The 18510-nt window shown below is 55.1% G+C and overlaps 2 long non-coding RNA genes across 2 annotated transcripts; one reads left to right on the top strand and one right to left on the bottom strand.

The window, feature by feature from the left end:
- Positions 1-1837: 1837 nt before the first annotated feature.
- On the bottom strand, positions 1838-17121 carry LOC116656697. The gene is made up of 2 exons (XR_004311582.1): positions 16987-17121; positions 1838-2154 (listed from the first exon to the last, which is right to left on the bottom strand). It is a non-coding gene; the product is annotated as an uncharacterized LOC116656697 (long non-coding RNA).
- LOC116656696 lies at positions 5425-8741 on the top strand. Its single transcript, XR_004311581.1, has 3 exons — positions 5425-5559; positions 8150-8251; positions 8605-8741. It is a non-coding gene; the product is annotated as an uncharacterized LOC116656696 (long non-coding RNA).
- Positions 17122-18510: the final 1389 nt, after the last annotated feature.

The following is an 18510-nucleotide window of genomic DNA, read 5'->3' as shown; positions in this document are numbered from 1 at the left end:
AGTTCCCCCCTCCAAGAGTGACAGGGATCCTGAGCCAGGCCCCCGGGGGCCAGTAGGAACCAGGAGGTGGCAGGCAGTCCCCACCGACAGGTCCTAGGAAATTCTGCTCTCGGGGACTAAGCACCTAAGGACTGAGAACTGAAGGGCTTTAGGTGCCTCGAAGAGAATCGAGATGGTGGTCCAGACACTCCTAACAGCATACGTCCCCATCTTCCATGCCTGGAAATGACAGAAAAATTTAAAAATCCACTATAACCAGGAGAACATGAAGGGCACCCTTGTGGGCCAGGAATCCTGGGGGTCGGGGGCTGTTGCTCTGGCTGGAGGGGAGCAACTGCTGGCAGGTGACGGTGGCACAGAGGCAGCAACCGAGGGGTCTAGGGAACCATCGGGGTGACCCACAGGGGTATCTGTGGTAAGCCCCACCCCTGGCTGTGCAAAGCAGCAGGCGGTGGACAGAAAAGGATCCTGTTGGTAACACCTAACAGAACAGGGAGTCTCATGTCCCCAGAGTGGTCACTGAGGCCCCTGGCAGCCAGCTGGACCCTCCACACAGTCTGGAGACCACTGACTACTGACAAACAGGGACCCTTGCATATGAACAGGAAGCAGCACCAGGCACCACACAAGAAGGACTTCACCCGAGGCAGGGCCAAGATTGCACTTCCACCCCCTTCTCCCAAATTCCCTAGCAAGTAGGTGTGGCTGTGTGAGCTGAATGTCAGTGGGTGTGACTGGCACCTCTCCTGTGCCTGGACAAAGCATTTGGGCCTGGACGGTGACAACCCTAGTGACTCAGGAATCTGTGTGTTGAGGATGGCCAGTCACCATCCTGCAGCCAGGACTCTTGAACAGCTACAGGAGTTGAGACCATAGTCAAACTGGAGCCCTTGCCATGTGCTGTACAGAGAGAAGTCCGCTGCCCTGTTGTTGGGGCTGTTCCACCTGAAACAAAGGGTCTGGACGTTGGAGCAATTTAACTGAACTGTGCTTGGTTGAGTCACTGATTCCAGTTCTCTCCCCTGCAGTAGAATTTCACATCTCCCTCCTTGCCATGGCCTCCAGGTGGCACATACTTCTCCACCCTGACTTCGGGCTTGGCAGTGTGACTCCCTTGGGCCAGTGGGTTGTTGGCAGAAGTGAGGTGAGAAGAGGCTCAGCATATGCCCACTTGGTCGGCCTCATCCATGGGAAGACAGTATTCCTGGAGGAGTGGGGAGCAGACCACACGCTCATGGGAAGCCACCCGTCCAAGGAGGGTGAAGGAGCCCCGGAGCAGACCAGAACGTGCCCCACATCCACTCTCAGAGCAGTGATGGTGAGCGTCAGTGATGTTTAAGCCATGGAACCTTGGAGTGGTTTGTTATGCAGCATTGCTGTGGCAACAGCTGACTAATACGCCCAGCCTAACTAAAACAGAAATGGGTGCCCAGGGAGCTGGTGTGACCAAACCCTAAAATATGTGGTGTTAGCTTTAGTGGTTGGCTTGTGGATGGCAGGGAAACGGATATGGCCAGCTGGAAATAACAACACGTTTCCCTTGTTATGCCCCGGCTAAACACTTGGGAAAACTAGGGAGGTGACAGGAAAGAGCCAGAATGTGAGTGAAAAAAAATGAAAGTAAGTTTGAAGAGGTACTTTCCAAAAGTCAACTGAAGAATGCTCCAGAACACAGTCAGAGACCAGAAGTTATAACGTAGGAAGGAAAAATTAAGAAACATGGGACTTGGGGGCGGGGTCTGGCTCAGTGGCAGAGCGCATGGTCCTGGGTTCAATCCCTAGTACCTCTATTAAAAAAAAAGGGAGGGGAGAAGGAACATGCAACATAAGCCCACAGTTTTTTGCATTCAGTTGTGAAAAGGAATTGCAAAGGACAGAGGCAGAGGAAAGGAAGCTTCAGGAGAGAATACAGGGGAACAGCCCTGGGCGGGAGAGGACACTTTAGCACACAGAGTTGAAAGGGATCAAAGAAAAGCTCCCAGTGGGGAAAAAAAGTTACCTCAAAAAAAAAAAAAAAAAAAAAAGGAAAGAAAGGGCTAAGCCTGCCATCAGACGTCAGCAGCGTTGGGTCCAGACAGCGGAGGGGCACCCTCACAGTTCGCAGGGAACACGACGTGAACCTGTGATTCTCCACCGGGCCGAACAGCCATTCGCCTGGAAGGGAAAACAAACACTTTTGGGGGTCGTGCCAAGTGTGAGGAGAGTTTCTTTCCAACGAATACCATCCAAAATAATTACTAGCTTATATACTGTAGCAAAATGGAAAACGCATCCAAGAGGAAGACATGGGCTACAGGGAGCCAGCGAAACTATTTTTATCAGGGGACACAGGCTGGAAAATACTCTCAGCAGTCTGGGAGGAAAATCCGGGTGATCTCATCCCGGGCCGAGGAGAGGAGAGGAGGGAAGTAAAACTGGAAAGTGGTGTGTCTCGTTCGTAGGGACGACCGAGGTATTTGCTTAACTCTGGATGTGGGTGGGGAAAGCTAGGTTCAGATGCGCATGTTAGAAAAATGTAAGTAACTGCTGGATAAATAGAAATAGGAAGTAAAACTTCCAAACCGCTAGAAGAAAAAATTTGCACAAGGACATCTTGACTTTTCTGACAAAAGCAGGAAGCAGGGGCGGGTGGCGGGTGGGAAGACCAGGAGGAAACAGGTAAAGAGACTCTGCAGTCAGACCCCAGGACTAGGTTTAAGTACGTGGGTCATCGCCGTCAGTGCTGATGAGTTACAGTCTTGCATTAAAAGACAGAGGCACTTGGGATAGGCGAAAATTCAACATCCAGACAGGTGCCGCCAACGAGGCTGAGCCCCAACCGCGGCCGGTTCGGCCAGGGGTCCCTAAGCTGGGCCCGTGGACGGGATCGGGGTCCGGAAGCTGAGATGACACTGTGTCATCACGCCTGTCTTTTCTCCGGTCTCTCACTGCAATTTGGCATTTCCTTCGGTTATGACTTCACTGGTATTTTCCAGTCACTCTGCAGTTATTGTAGGTATCCTGAAATACTGTTTCTGTTCATCAGGACTTCAAAATTTGGGTCCTTATTTAACATGTTAATGAGGAAGCACAAACACCATGATTTTTGTGATGTGGTAATACACATATGCAGAACATACACAGGTCGTATACAGAGTTCGGCTATCGTACTGTCATGTCATTGGTCTCCTTCATAACACTGTGTATCTAAGAAACCTTACGCTAAGAAGGGGTCCGCAATTAACAGACACACACTACTGTATATAAAATAGATAAACAACAAGGACCTACTGTAGAGCACCGGGGACTATATTCAATGTCTTATAATAACATGTAATGGAAAAGAATCTGAAAAGAAAAAATATCTATCTATCTATCTACTTACCTACCTACCTACTATCTACCTATCTACCTACCTACCTACCTATCTACCTATCTACCTACCTACCTATCTATCTATGTGTATGACTGAATCACTTTGCTGTACACCTGAAACTAACATTGTAAATCAACTACATTTCAATTAAAATTTTTTAAAAAGGGTTCTAGGTGCCAAGAGGTACCCAGGCCCATCATGATGACTCTGCTGCTGAAGCCAGAGCCGAGCAGGGTGGCACGGGGCCAGTTCTGCACGGCACCTGCAGTGGGACGGGTGGGACTCTAGGACAAGATCCTGAATCTTATTCTGGACTTGCCTGAATCCTGTTGGATCCTGTTGGGTCTGGGCAGGAAGCCGGCAACTCCAGGCACCTCGCCCAGCCTGAGGGCAGAACCGCCCCCTCCCCAGCATCCTGAGGCCCTGAGCAGGACCCTGGCTCTGGGAGACACTGCTGGATCTCTGTGTCCGCCAGCGCTGCCCTGCAAAACGTTCGACTTCATTAGCGTTGATGCCAGTTTGAGGCAGAGTTTCTGCTACCTGCACGCCCCCCCAGCAGTAAACCCCGCAGAAACACAGAAAAGGGGTGGGGAGGGGACACCAGGTGAACCTTCTGTTTCTTGATCTGGGTGCTGGTTGCACAAGTGTGTTCGTTATTTGAGAATCTGTTGGGCTGCTCATTGAACGTAGCTGCATTTTTCTGTGTGTGTGTTGCGCTTCAGTACAGAGGTTGCTTTATTTATTTATCTAGTCGGGGGAGATAATTAGCTTTACTTGTTTATTTATTCTTGGAGGAGGTGCTGGGGATTGAACCCAGGACCTCATGTGTACTAAGCATGAGCTCTACCACTGAGCTATGCCCTCCCCCACTAGAGTTTTTAAATGTTGTATCAGTGGTGATGGTTGCACAACACTGTGAACGTTCCGAATGTCACTGCATCCTATACTTAAAAATGGCTACAACACAAATTTCCTATGTATATTTTACCACAACAAAAAGCAAGCAAAATTTGTAGGATGACAAAAAACATACTATATCAGACAAATGCTAACAAAAAAAGAGCAGATGTAGTAGTATTAATAAAAGACAAAAAGAATTCAAGGCAGAAAGCATTGAAAGAGACCCCCCCCCAAAAAAAAACACCCCACTCTTTCATTTGCAGCCATCACAGAGATACGCTGGGTGTAGGAGCTGTTCTGTAACTTCGGTTGCAAAGACTAGACAACACATTGTGGGCAGCCCAGGCAGAGTTTGTGTGTCTCAAGCAGGAAGATCGGAGTCCAGGATAGATCCAGCTGTCGGAGGAGCTCATCAGAGATACAGAATCTGGCGTCGGGTGGCATCTGGCTTTTGTCCTCATGGTTGCAAGATGGCTGCTGTGCCTCCAGATATGTCCTGCTTCAAGAAATGAAGGGGGAAGGGCCAAGGGGTAAAGCCTAAGCCTTATCTGCACACAGCTGCTCCTTCGTTTTTAGGAAGAGAATTCCTCAGAGGTTTCTGTCTGCGTCTCCTTGGCCAGGACTAGGTCACATCACACCCTTTGTCTTCCAGGGAGACCAGGAATCTGGGGGTGACTTGAAGAGCCTGGGGGCTGCAATCATCTGGAAACACTTTAGCTCCCACGCCTGGTGGTTGATGCCTGTGGACCTCAACTGGGCTCGTGGTAACTACCTGTGGTCTCTCCGCGTGGCCTGGGCTTGCTCACAGTGTGGCGGCCTCAGGCCGTCGGACTCCCTGCATCACAGCTGGGGGCTCCAGAGGCTGCCATCCCGAGAGACGCGGAGAGAAGCATTGAGGCTCTGCTGGATGAGCCGAGGCTGTGGCCAGAGGCAGCCCTGACTCGAGGGGGCATCAGAGAACTGGTAAGCGTGTTTGTTGTTTTTTTTCACACCACCACATGCCCAACTGTCAGTCACTGCACAAGAGTCGAAATTCCAGGAAGTGAGAGTCTGACTGCTGGGCTGGTGTCCACGTGCAGGAGGATCCTCAGGAGAGTTCATTTAAAATACGTTTAAAATTTGGTCTGTGAATTTGGGGTGGGATCCGGAAAGCTCACACAATACGCTCCCTCTGTGCTTCTGATGTGGGTTCCCAGAGGAATGACGCTTTCCAGTGCGGGCGGGCATGGTCGGCATGGCCGCGTCAGCCCTCAGGCGGTGCTGGGAGACGAGTGCCCGAGGGGAGGACCCCCGAGCCTGGCGAGGTAGGGCGGGTTGCTGAGCGGTTGTGAAGAGCACAGAGCAGCCCTGGGGGGTCCGTGAGAGGTGGGGGGCACACGGAGGCGGGGACAGAGGGGCGTTGGTCCCTGGCTGCGGGCCTTGCCTGTGAGCTGCGGGCTGGCTTTCTGTACCCAGCTTTAGCCCAGTGCCTGCTCACAGCACTTTCTCGAATAGCATGAGTGGACTGGAATGGTGGCCTGTGGCCTGGGGGAGGCTGAGGACTTCAGAAGACACTTCTCTGCTGACCCTGGAGATCTTGCGGGTCTCAGTCTGAACGAGAATCAGAATCAACTTGGGAACTTGCTGATATACAGAGTCCAGACCATTGAAGACTCCAGTTTAGAGGCTCTGGAGGACAGGGGATCTGGCCTTTTTTCCTAAATATTTTAAATTTTGTTTAAGAGTATGCAAATGTATGGAATAAATACAGCAACATACATTTAGCAATTATACAAAATCACATTATATATCATATTATATTATATAGAAACGTTTTATATACAAACCAAAAAAATCAGAATGTTTTTGTTAAGCTTTTTATTTCAAAATAATTCTAGACTCATACGTAGTTGTCAGAAATAACAGAGAGGGCTAACGCACCCTTCACCCAGTTTCCTCCCATGGTTAACGTCTTGCAAAATCACACTACAATATCACAACCAGGATTTTGGCATCGATACAGTCAAGATCCAGAACATTCCATCACCACAAGGATGCCTGCAGTTGCCTTTTTATGGCAACTCCCCCTGCCCGCTCCCCCCGCCTTAGCCCCCTGCCCCCACCGTCCTCTCCTCTGTTTCTACAGTTTTGTCCTTTTCACGGATCCTGTATAAATGGGCCCTACAGCATGTGACCTTTGGGACCGGCTTCTTTCACTGAGCACAACTTCCTGGAGGTTCATCCGGGCTGCCGTGAGCAGCTCTTCCTCTTCCTCTTTGGTGTGGACGGATTCGTTTGTTCAGCCATCGGCCCTGGAAGGTCATTTGGGTTGTTCCCCATCTTTGGCCTTACAAATAAAGCTGCTCAGCTTCAGGATTCTGTATGTGAACCTGTCTTTATACATATTTTGTTTTTAAATTGAAGCACAGTCAGTTTACAGTGTTGTGCCAATTTCTGGTGCACAGCACCGTGCTTCAGTCATGCAGGAACACACATACATTCGTTTGCATATTCTTTTTCACAGTAAGTTACTACAAGATGAACCGAAGTCTTTATTTCTCTGGGATAAAGGCTGAGGAAGTACAACTGCAGGGCTTGAGGTAGTTGCATGTTTAGTTTTTAAAGAAGCAGCCAGACTGTTTTCCAGGAGGGCTGAACGCATCACGTTCCTACCAGTAACGCATGTGTGACACGGTTTCCCCACATCCTCACCAGCATTTACTTTTGTGGCTGTTTTTCATTTTAGCCGTTCTGATAGGTGGGCTCCCATGTCACCCCGGGGTTTTAATTTGCATCCCTGACGGGCCCAACATGGATCTCCTCCTCCTGTGCGCAGCGGCCGTCTGTCTGTGTGGCCTCTTCAGGGAACGCCTCCTCATGTCTTTTACTCATTTTCTAATTTAATTGTTTGCTTTTTTTTTTTTTTTTAACTGCTGAGCTCTAAGAATTCTTTGCATAGTTTAGATCCTAGTCCTTGGTTGGATCTGCGGCTGACAGACCTCTCCCCCCCTTACCCTGTCTGCTGCTTATCTTTTCATCCTGTGAGCAGGGTGGGTTTGCGGTTTGTTTTCTTTAACTTTTTGCTTCTGAATAATTTCCAGTGTACAGACGTTGAAAAAGAGCTCCTGGGTTCTGCTCGCCCAGATTCCCTAAGTATTAACATTTTACTATGTTTTCTGATCCTACTTTTTGTTTTTAATTTTTGGAGCCATTTGAGAGCAAGTTACAGACAGGGTGCCCGTTATCCGTAAACCCTGGCCTGTGTAGTTCCCGAAAGAAGCACCCATGTAACGATCAAAATCAGGACGTTGGTGGAGGAAGGCGATACCCTTCACTCACAGACCCAGCAGAGGTTCTCCCAGATCGCCCCAACAGTGCCTTGTCCAGGTCCAGAAGCCAATCCGGGATCACACGGTGGACTGTTGTCATGTTTCCTTAGTCTACTTAATTTTGGAATCCAAGTCTTTCTTTGTGGCTTTCTTGCTTAGGCTCAAGAAAGCTTTCGTTCCACGCTTTGGTCTGATGGTCGCAGTCAGCACCTCAGAATTCAGGGAGGAAGGCAGAGCCAGCAAAACCTGTGTGGCAGGTGGGGAAACTGAGGCTGGAAAGTGGAGGGCTCCCTCAAGATGGTAAAGCTAGCCGACAGTGGGGTTTCCAGGCTCACCGGCCCGGTCCCAAGACCACGTAAACCCTGAGTTGGGACCCTGAATGTCACTGTCCACTGAGAAGGCAGTCCAGGTGGTAGGAAGACAAGATCACTTTTGAAAAATCTAGTTTCAAGTGTGATCCAAAAAAAAAAAAATTTTAAGACTGGTCTTTCTTTGTATTTCATGACCGTGATGTTTTGGAAGTGAGTTTGAACGACATCCCTGGGGTTGGGCTGGTTTCTAGATCCCGCGTCTGCACTTTTGGCAGGACCGTTTCAGAAGTGATGCTGTGCGCTTCTCCATGCGAGCTGCCTGGAGGTGCACGGCGTCTGCTGTCCCCGTGCTGGTGGTAGCGACGTTCACCCCGCAGGTAAGGTCACTTCTGCCAGGTGTCTCCACTGTAAAGCTGATTAACGAGCGCCTGGACCCACTGGTAAGTAAGGGATAATAGTGAGCGCTCGGCGCGGAGGCATGTGGAGTCTGAGGAAATCTCCTGTTTCCCATCAGCCTTTCACCGGCAGTTTGAGCCTCTGTCGTTGATTCTCCCTAAATCAATTATTAACGTGCTGATTGGCAAATGGAAGTTTGCTAATTCCATTATTCCTTCCGCGTTTAAGAGCCAGCTTTCTCTCCCATTTATGGATTCATCCATTTATTTATATCATGACTTATTTATATCATAAAGAAAGATAACAGTCCATTACCATCTTTATTCTGTTGCAGAAGTTGCTCTGGATTTGGGCGGCGGGAGCCCCTTCACGCTGCTTCCTACCATTTGACACCCCGGTCAGTCTCTGCGTGCTTCCTCACCTCCCGCCGACACGAGGCATTCCATTTGGAGCATTCCTGCTCCAGCCCTGGAATCAGCCATTTCTCCAAAAGCTCTCTTCCTCCTAGTGGAGAATGGAATTTAGATACCAAGGTCTGGGCACTAGGTGCGCTCATTGCTGCAGTCACCTTGTTGTCTCTGGGCCCTTTCGGCAGACAGAGCAAAGAAACACACACACACACACACCCCGACATCTATTTCTAGATTAAAAGGCACGAGTTCACAGGGGTGGGTGTAGCTCAAGTGGTAGAGCACATGCTTAGCATGCACACGGCCCTGGGTTCGAGCCCCAGTACCTCGTCTATAAATGAATAAATAAACTTAATAAAAATATCAAAAAAAAAAATTAAAAAAAAAATGAGTTCACTCCAATACCGCAATTGCAGCTCAGCTCCACAGAACTGATTCGAGGCTTCGTCCTTTCCATATTGGACACTCTCTTCCTCAAAGGTGAGAAGCCTGACCTCTGATCTTCAAGACACCAGCTGCTTGACTGCCCTGCCCAACCACATGCCTGACTAGCCTGGTTCCTTGGCCCCAAATAAAAGGAGTGGAGAAGAAAAAAGAAGACAAGAGCAAAGCAGAGGGGAGTGCATTGCTTTTCAACACCTGCTGAAACAAATTACTGCACACTGGGTGGTTTAGGACCACAGGAATCTAGTCTCTCCCAGTCTGGAGGCCAGAAGTCCAGAATCGAGACGTCAGCAGGGACGGTCCCTTCTGGAGGCTGCGAAGGAGAAGCTGTTCCATGCCTTTTCCGGCCCTGGTGGCTGCTGACGCCCTTGGCCCCTCGGCTTGTGGCCGCCTCACTCCAGTCTCTGCTCCATCACCACGGGACTTCTGCCCTCTGTGTGTCTGTCTGCAAAATTTCCTCTTCCCGTAAGGACACCAGTCATTGGATTAGGGCCCTGGTTTATAACGCTAACTTCCTGCTCTGGTTCAGTTGCCAGCGTAACCACAGGCGGGTTAATTAATCTTAACTCGATCACATCTGCAAAGGCTCTATTTCCAAACAAGTTCCCGTTCACAGGTGTGGGGCGTTAGGACCCCAACAAGGCAGCCCACAGCAGGGTGGAAGCTGCGTTTGTGGCAAGCCCAGGGGTTCACTGCTGCACAGTCTCCCAGGACCCCTGGTCTTGGTGTCCCAAGTCAGTGGGAGGAGGGCCTGGAACCAGGGGACAGAGGGGGTGGCCTCGGGGCAGGGCTGTGTGAGGAGCAGGGGGGGACCACGGGCAGCGGCCACCCCGAGCGCTGGAGACAAGTGGGGTGGGCTGTGGGCACGGCGGGCAGGGTGTGGAGCCCCGTCCAGGACAACGTCCATCACTCTACCTACAGCTGGGGGTCAGTGCTGACTTGGGGACCCTCCACACCACAGCAGCCTTGAGCCCCAAACCCCAGGCGGGAAGCTCTGTCTTGGTTCTTCCAGCCTCAGCTTGCAGAGGCCTGAGGTCCGGGGTCTGGACAGGCTGGCACAGGCCAGAGAGGTTCTTCCTGGACTAGGGGAATGGTGGGCACCGTGCTGGCCCAGGGGACTGGCCGGTTCCCTCACACCTGGCTCTGCCCCCAGATGTGACAGCTGAGCATCGTGGGCCAAGAGCCAGACCCTCCCCAGCTCAGATCCCCACCTATGACATGAGGGCTGGACCTCAGGTCCCCCACTTGGATGGCTGACGTGTCCCCCTCCCTTTGCCATTCAGGCTCTGTCGTGCCATCAGGGCTATGCTGAAGCCCATCCCGAGGTTTCCCTAAAACCCTAGAACTTACAAGACAGCCCAGCCTGATGAGCGCATTCTCCGAGAGGAAAGATGGCAGTTGCTCAGGCCTGTTAGGGGCCGCGTATCCGGAGGTCAGGCAGGGGTGTTCTCCAAAGGGCCAGCCCCTGGCGAGAGTGGGGCTTCCGGAACTTGCTCTCATGTGCGGGCTGGGCAGTGAATATGTTCAGGTGTTAGCAGCCTCTGGAGTTCAGGAAGGAGGGCAGATGACACTGAGGCACTGGGCGGGGCTTGGGGGCTCTACCCGGAGAGATGGGGAAACGGAGGCCCGGAGAGCGAGAGCGACCACTGCCAGTAGGGGCACTGGGACCAGCCCCAGGCCCCGCACCCTGCACGGTTGTCCGGGCCAGACTGGGAAGGGCTGGGGCTCTCCTCTCCTCACCCCTGGTGCTTCGAGACGCCTGCCCTCTGTGCTCACGGGTTCATTTGTTTGATGACTTCATCATAACTTGAAAGGCCCTGGTTTATAACACTAACTTCCTGTTCCAGTTCTGTTGCCAACATAACCACAGGCAGGTTAATTGCACGTCCGTCCATCATCCTGCCTGGGGAGGTGGCAAGCGGGAGCGCCCATCCCCACCACATGGCCCTGAGCTCTCGTGTGGGCCCCAGGCTTGGCGGTTCAGCTGGGTCCGATCCCTGGCCACGTCCACACACCAGGGACCCACAGCTCATACCCCCACCCCCACCCCCATGCTCAGAGACCCCCAGGCTCCAAACCTTCCTAGGAAGTGGCCAGGTACCCTCCATGCTTGCTGGAGAGACTGAGAATTGGGGCCACCTTCTGAGAGTCATTTAGCGATATTTGTCCCCAAAACCTGAGTGCTCTTAACCAGCGAACCTGCTTCCAGGGATTTTCCCACCGGGAGCCCCGAAGAGGACAGGACATTCACGGCCCCTAAGGCTGGACTGGGGCTGAGTGCCCGGCGGGGAGGGCAGGTTAACAGTGCGTGGGTGACGGCCCACGGGGTGCTCCGATTTGTGAGCACAGGCCACTCTCCCTGCACACGCGCCGACGCCATCACAGGGGGACGGCTGAGTGCCGGGAGTATCCATTCACTTTATCATCTCTTCTGCCTTTTGAATTTTTTCTTAAAGTATCATATTATTTTCCCAGGACTTCCACTACAAACTTCCACAAACTTGGTGACTTTAAGCAACAGGAATTCATCTCCCAGCGCTGGAGGCCGGAAGGCTGAGATCAAGGTGTCGGCCAGAAAATGCTCCCCCCGAAGTCCTCAGGGGAAGAATCTTTCCTGCCTCTTCCAGCTCCTGGTGGCCCAGGCACCCCTTGGCTTGTGGTCACATCACCCCAAGTCTGCCTTCTCCTCACGTGGCCTCCCTGCGTGTCTGGGTCTCAAATCTCCTTCTGCCTTTCTCTCATTATAAGGATAACTGTCATGGGATTTGGAACCTAACCTAAGCCCAGGATGACCTCATGTGGTAATAGGATGCAAATGAGAACCAGAAGGGACCGACCAGGGGACTGGAGAATGTGGGTGCATAGCCACGGGAGGGGGACTGGCCCTTGGCACCCGGGCACCTGAACACCAGATACGTGGGCACCTGGGTGCCCTGGTTGCCCTCCCAGTGCCCCTTTCCTCTGGCCCAGGCCACCCTGGCTGGCCCGCAGGTCACATGAGGAGGTCACACAGCCTCGGGGCCAGAGGGTGCCTCGTTTGGGATCAGGCAGCCCCCGGGTCTGTCTGCCACACGGAGTGGGGGCCGGGTAACCTCTGCTCCTCGCCTGCAGGTGGGCAGAGGCCCTTGTCCACGAGGGCCCTGGTGGCTGCCCGCGAGGTGGAGTCAGTCCTGTGTCAGACTTTGCCCAAGACAGCCTGGGGAGGAACGAGCAGACAGCCTGTCCAGCCCTATGGGACCCCCAGCTCTGCCGGTGGCTGGCCCGTGGACCTGCCGCCTGACCTGCAAAGGTGTGGAGCCTGAGGGGGCTGGGAGAGAGGGGCAACCCAGGGTCTCAGCCCTGACCCAGCTTCAGGCACAAAGCTCTGTCAGTGGGCTGGGGGCGATGGATCAAAGTGTGCTGGGGTGGGTGGAGAGGCCAGGGCCGTAGGCCCAGGGACAGCTCTCCACCCCCAGGCTGAGCAGGCAGCCTCAGGTGGGGTAAGGAGGGTATCTAGGGGAGGGGGAGGTCTGGACAGAGAGGCCGAAGGCTCTCAGGTGGCCCCGAGCCCCACCCCCTGCTCTCCCGCAGCTGGGACCGGAGTGTCTGACCCGTGACATCACCCATCAGGACCCAGGGTCATAATCCCTTGGCGGAAGCAGCCTGCTCGCTCCCCCCACTCCATGTCCTGCCCTCTCGGGCCCCTGACTGCCCAGCCCCTTCAATCATCCCAGTCCCGTCCTTCAGGGTGGAGTGAAGGCCTCTCTGGGCTGTTTCCACATCCCCAGAATGGGCACTGGGCTCTTGGGGTTAGGACCAGCCTTAAGTGGGGGAACTGAACAAGATGGTTCTAGTAAAAGGGACTTGTAGGGAGCTCAAGTCTCCCCAAGGGGTCACCAGGCCAGGGAGGGGGCCCCGGGGCGCACGCTGTGGTGGGGAGGAGTCAGTCCTGTGCGCTGGTACTTAGCCTGGGAGGGGAACGGGAGTGAAACAGGGACCTGTCCGGGAGGCCAGTCGCCTCCACTGCACCAGATCCAAGGGTCTGAGCTCAGCCCTCCTCTTGGTTGACTCAGGAGATGATGCTGGCCTGGCGGGACCTTCCTTCTCCAGGCTTCCAGGACCCACTCTGCCTGGCAGCTCTCCTGCCTCTCCGGTCCCCCCGCACCCTCGCACTGACCTCATCCATGCCTCTGCTTTCTGTTCCAGTGACGCCTGGACTCTGGGGTCCAGGTCTGCAAGCCGGCAGGTGGCTCTTACGTGCCCCAGGCTGACCCAGCTGCCTGACAAGCCCCACTATGCTGAGCAGACAGATACCCCAGCCCCTGAGCCTCCCTGAAGCCTGCTGGTACTTGGCACCTCATCTCAGTAAAGGGCTCCCCCATCGCCGCAGGCTGAGCCCCAAGACTGCCGTCATCCTTGACTCTGCTCCTCCCACCCACAGCAAATCCCCGCGGCTCTGAGCTTCAAAATTCATCCAAAGTCCAGCTCTGGCCCTCCCCCTGCTCTGTGCCTTCCCTGGGCCGAGCACCACATCTCTTCCCTCCTGCCCCCAGCTGCAGGCCCACTGGCCTCCTTTCCTTTCCAGAAGCTCCGGGGCCTTTGCACCGGTCAGCCCCTCAGCCTGAAATGCTCCTGTGCCCCCAGCCCAAACCTGCACGACCTACTCCCTCATCTCCTCCTTCGCTTTGCTCAGATGTCATCTTGGCCGCCCCGTCTACAATTGCAACATCCCTCCAGCCGCCCTTCGAGCATGCTCTATAATTGACCTATTTGTGTCATCTCTGCTCTGTCTGCCCATCCTGTCCCCCCGCCGTGTAAGCTCCAGTGTCCAGTTCCCTGTGCACACATGCGAGGCCCTCGCGGGGTCCTGGATGACTGCGTGGTGTCTGAACAAGAGTGTGGGCCGTGAGGACTCTAGAGGGGCGGGTGGGACTGACCTTGACAACTGCCCCAACTCTCAGAGCTTCCCCCCTGTCCTGGGGGAGGCAGCCACTGGCCTGAGGTTGGGCCCCTGCCTGGGAGCTGCAGCTGGGTCTCAGGCCCGGGGCCCACCTGCTGGCCTGGGAACTCTGTCCTGCTGAGACTGCTGGCTGGGTGGCTCTGTTCAGGGCAGGAGAGGGGGAAAGCCAGCTGAGTGGACACTCTCGGGCCTGGGAGTCCACAAGAAACCCTCCAGCCAGCCCTGCAGCCTCATCCCGGGGGCCTCTCTGCCCCAGCCAGTGGGTGGGCTCACCGAGGAGAGAGCAAAAGATTCCGGCTGAGTGGCACAAAAATAAGCAAACAGCCCAACGGAACAGGAGAGAGGGTCCGGAACGAGACCCCTCCCTCGAACCAACTGGTTTACAACAGAAGCCACCACAGTGCAGGGGAAGTTGTGGGCCCGGCATCCACGGTGCCGCATCGGTTGCATGTTGATGGGGGAAAATGACCCTCAGTTCCTATACCACACCACGGACAAAAACTCATTAAAAATGGGTCAGAGCCCACAATGGGAAAAGTAAAACCAAAAAAAGCTTCTAGAGTTAAACAGAAGAGAATCTCAAGATATTGTCAAGATGCCATTTGGAGAGTAAGACGGGAAGCCACGCTCACTCCCTACACCAGCGCGTCCTGATGGAGAGGGACTTAGCCAACCAAAGCCTTGTGTCCAGAAGAGATAAAGAACTCTACACATCTATCCAAAAAGAGACAAACCAATGTTTTTAATGGGCATGTATGTAGGTGAAAAATTGGTCAGCCTCATTAGTCATCAGGGAAATAAACACTTAAACCTCAACGAGATACCACTTCACTGCCACCGGAAAGGCTCACGGTAAAAAGTCTGACAGTGTTCAAGCGCTGGGGAGTTTGTGGAAGCAATGGGCTCTCACACGCTACGTTCCTGACCAACACAGGGAGTAATGAGAATGGGCACGTGGGCAGCCCTCGTCCACAGACTCTTGCCCCCAGGCTTCTCCCAGTCATCGGGGGCCACCCGGACATCCACCTTGCTCCTCTAATCCCCACCTGGAGAGAGTCTTCCCTGTGATCGTGGGGGGACGCATGGCCTCAGACAGGTTTGGGGTTGGGTCTCTCTGAGCCTGGGGCCCTGCTGTCTCCTGACACCAAAGAGACATTTGCCTGTCTAGGGGTGGGTGGCCCTGCAGGGCCTGCTGAGCACGCGCAGGTGCAGGTACCCAAGAGCAGTTTGCAGGAAGTGAAGGGTCTCCTCCCAAATCATCGGAGGGCTTGGGGCCTGTGGATGCTGCGTGGCCCCTTAGAAACTGGAATAGGAGGGGCTTTGGGAGCATCCCAGCAGGAACGGGGTCCACTCCACATCAGGCCTGTGGGGCCAACCTCCTCTCTACACAGTGGAGGGCAGGATTGGCTGGGGCCTGATGCAGCCTCCTTCCTTGAGCCATGAAGGATGGATGGAGCAGACAAGGCCTTTCTCAGCCTTACCCTCATCTGGGTCCTCTCAGCTGGGGCCACTTCCTCATCTTCTCCAAAGGCTGCAGCCATTTAAATTGGAAACAAATTGGGTTTCACAACACTGTCTTGAACCCTGGGATTTGACACCTATTTTCAACCCTTGTCTGCATGCCCCCTGGACCCCAGGCACAGAGCTGAGGAAAGACTGTGCATCCAACACCCACTCAAGGGTTAACAGAAGCCAAAAAGCAGCCACTCTTGTTCTGAAGCGCCCCCAGCCCCAGGCACTGATCCCTGGTCCCGTGGTCACCACGGGAGTGTGGGTGCGGACAAAGCTGTGTTCATCCAGCCCTGGGTTTGATGATAGTAGCACAAGGACCCCATTCTCTGCTGTCCCCAGCTGCATCCCCTCCCCCCAGTGAGCCTGACATCCCCGGAGGGCCCCCGAGGGCGCAGGCTCAGCTGCTGGGGCTCTGGGAAATTCACAAGGGGCCTGCACTGGGGAGCCCGTTCTGCCTGAATGGTACAGACAGCTGCAAGCCGGCTCATCACGTCTTCAGTGGGAAGCTGCCTGCATTTTTACAACTGATTTTTGAACCTAAAAGTGGAGGTTCACATCCAGCCTATTAAACGTAATCTCTTTGGTTGGAGTCCAATGTGACCTTCTGGAATCTGGCTTCCAGATTCTTGCCATGTATCAGCAGTTCTTCCCAGCTGCAGAGATGGTGACCTGCCTTGCTGTGTCTTTATCCCTGTGACTCAGAGAAACAGGCCGGGCCGGCAGAGCCTGGAGAGGGGTTTCCAGGGAGAATGGGGCCCTGGTGGCACCCCTCTGTGGGTACAGCAGCCCAAAGCACCCAACTGTGGTCACGAGGCCCACGTTTTTCTGGTCTCCAACCAAGGGTAAGGGGCTTGTGGAAGTTAGGACACAAGTCTGCCACGTGAGTTTTGGGGCTATTAGGGACCCGAGACCAGCCAATCCATGTCCTGGTTTTGCAGAAGAACCTGGGGCCCAGGTCCATAGCCCTTGGGTGAGAACACAGGCAAGTTGCTCACTTTCTCAATTTCAGTTTGCCCATCTCTAAAATGGGCATCACCATCATGACATTTCTGTTCCAGTCTGTTAAGGACACCATCTGGCACCCAGATGCGTATCATCTAGGCCAGAGAGGTACACTAATGGAGTTGCTCAAAGTCTTGCCCTCTGGATCCCAATCTGCGCCCCCAGTCAGGACTCTGTCCATCCCCTGGCGCTTCCCCTCACCAGATTCAGTCACAGCCCTGTGTGGCGGCCAGGGCTGCCAGGCTGGTTGGTGGGGGTGTGTTCTCTCCTGCAAGCACTGGCCCTTCCTTCTCCCAGCCGCCCCACTGGGGCGCCTTCACCCCTTCTCTCTCTGAGAATCACCCCCACGCGTTCAAAGGTTGGTCCCTGGTGCCGCCGCTGGGTATCCCAGCGGGACAATGCATCTTACCAAAGCCTGGAGATCTCAGGCAGCAACAAGGCAGGGTGGCGAGGTGGCGCCTGGGGCCCGGCCCTCCGCCAGGCCAGCAGACAGGGCAGGGAGGGCCAGTGGAGTAATTTTTGGAGAAGGAGGTGGAGGAAGGAGGGGGAGCGAGCGCTTCACGGGGCCATGCGGCTACCCGAAGTCCCTGGCGTGACCTTCCCAGTCGCGGGGACAAAGGCCGACAGGGCGGGCGGCGCCTTTAAGGACTCGGCGCGGCGGGGTCGGTGCCAGGAGGCGCCGGGCGCGCCCCGGGGGAGCCGCGCCGCAGGCGGAGGAGAGCGGGCGCTGCCGGCCAGAGGCCCCGGGCGCGCCCTGCGTGGTCACTTGCCCCCGTTTCCCACTTGCTCCGGGTGGGGGCTGGGCGGCCGGGGTTCTCCACTCTTCCCCCGACGCTGGCTCCGCTTGGTGGGGGCGGGGAGCTCCGCGCTGGATGCGCGGGAGGTTGGGGGGAGCCCTGGAGGTGGGTAGCGCAGGGAAGGCCGGGGGGGCGCGTCGGAACCCCTGTCCGGGGCCCGGGGCCTTCGGAGCAGGAGAGAGTGAGGTCCTGGGCTCCCCGCTCCGCCCGGCCGCCCCGGGAGCGTGGAAAGGAACGGAGATGCCGCCCGAACCCCGGCGGAGAGTCGGCGGGCCGCGGGGGGTGCGGGCCGGGACGAGGGTCGCGGTCCCTCCCCCAGCCCGCGGGTCCGGAGCCCGAACTCGGGAGGAAGCGTGGGCGCGGGGCTCCCGAGCGCAGCAGCTCCCGGCGACCACTCTGCCTCCCGTCCCCAGCCCCTCCCCGAGGGCGCGGAGAGCCGGCGTGGGGGGAGAGAGATTAGATTTCGCTCCCCTCTCATCAATTTTCTGTTTAATGTCACCGGGCCCCATTGTGGGAGAGGGAAGCACGTCACCCAGGCCATAAATTTGCGATTATGGCGCCTCCGGCCGCCTCCCCGTTCTAGGGACCGGGCGGACTCGGGCGAGCAGGTCGGACACCGGCCGCCCGGACCGGAGCCGGAGCCGCCTTGGAGCCGCCGAGCGGTAGGTGCTTCGCGCCGTTTCTCCCGATGCGGGTCCGGGGCGCCCGGCTCCGCCCGGCCGCCGCCCGCCCTGCGGCGCAGTTTCCAAAGGGCTTTTGTTTCTGGCTGGGATGTAGGGACTTTGATTTTTCCCCACCCGCCCCGGGGGTCCTTTTGCATCGGAAATTACTGCTATTAAAAAATACAAATGCAAAGCAAACAAGATCAATTCCGGCAGAAAGAAAAACCCCCATTTGCGTCTGCCCTTCCACCCACCAGAGCAGATAGCAACCGGCCGGTTTTGGGGTTTGCTTATTAAAACGGACCTGGACCCAGAGCCTGCCAGAGACCCAGCCCTGGTGGAATGTGCTCGAAAAGGCCCCGGTGGAAGTACCGCGGGAGCAGGCCGCAGCAGTGGAGGGCCTGGCAAAAATGGCCCAGGACAGGCTTCTCTGGCCATCCTGGCTTGGGCTGTTGGAAGAGAGTTCTCTGGGGA

This window comes from Camelus ferus, chromosome 16 (genome assembly GCF_009834535.1).
Source record: "Camelus ferus isolate YT-003-E chromosome 16, BCGSAC_Cfer_1.0, whole genome shotgun sequence".
NCBI lineage: Eukaryota > Metazoa > Chordata > Mammalia > Artiodactyla > Camelidae > Camelus > Camelus ferus.
This window is presented reverse-complemented; position numbering and strand designations above follow the sequence as displayed.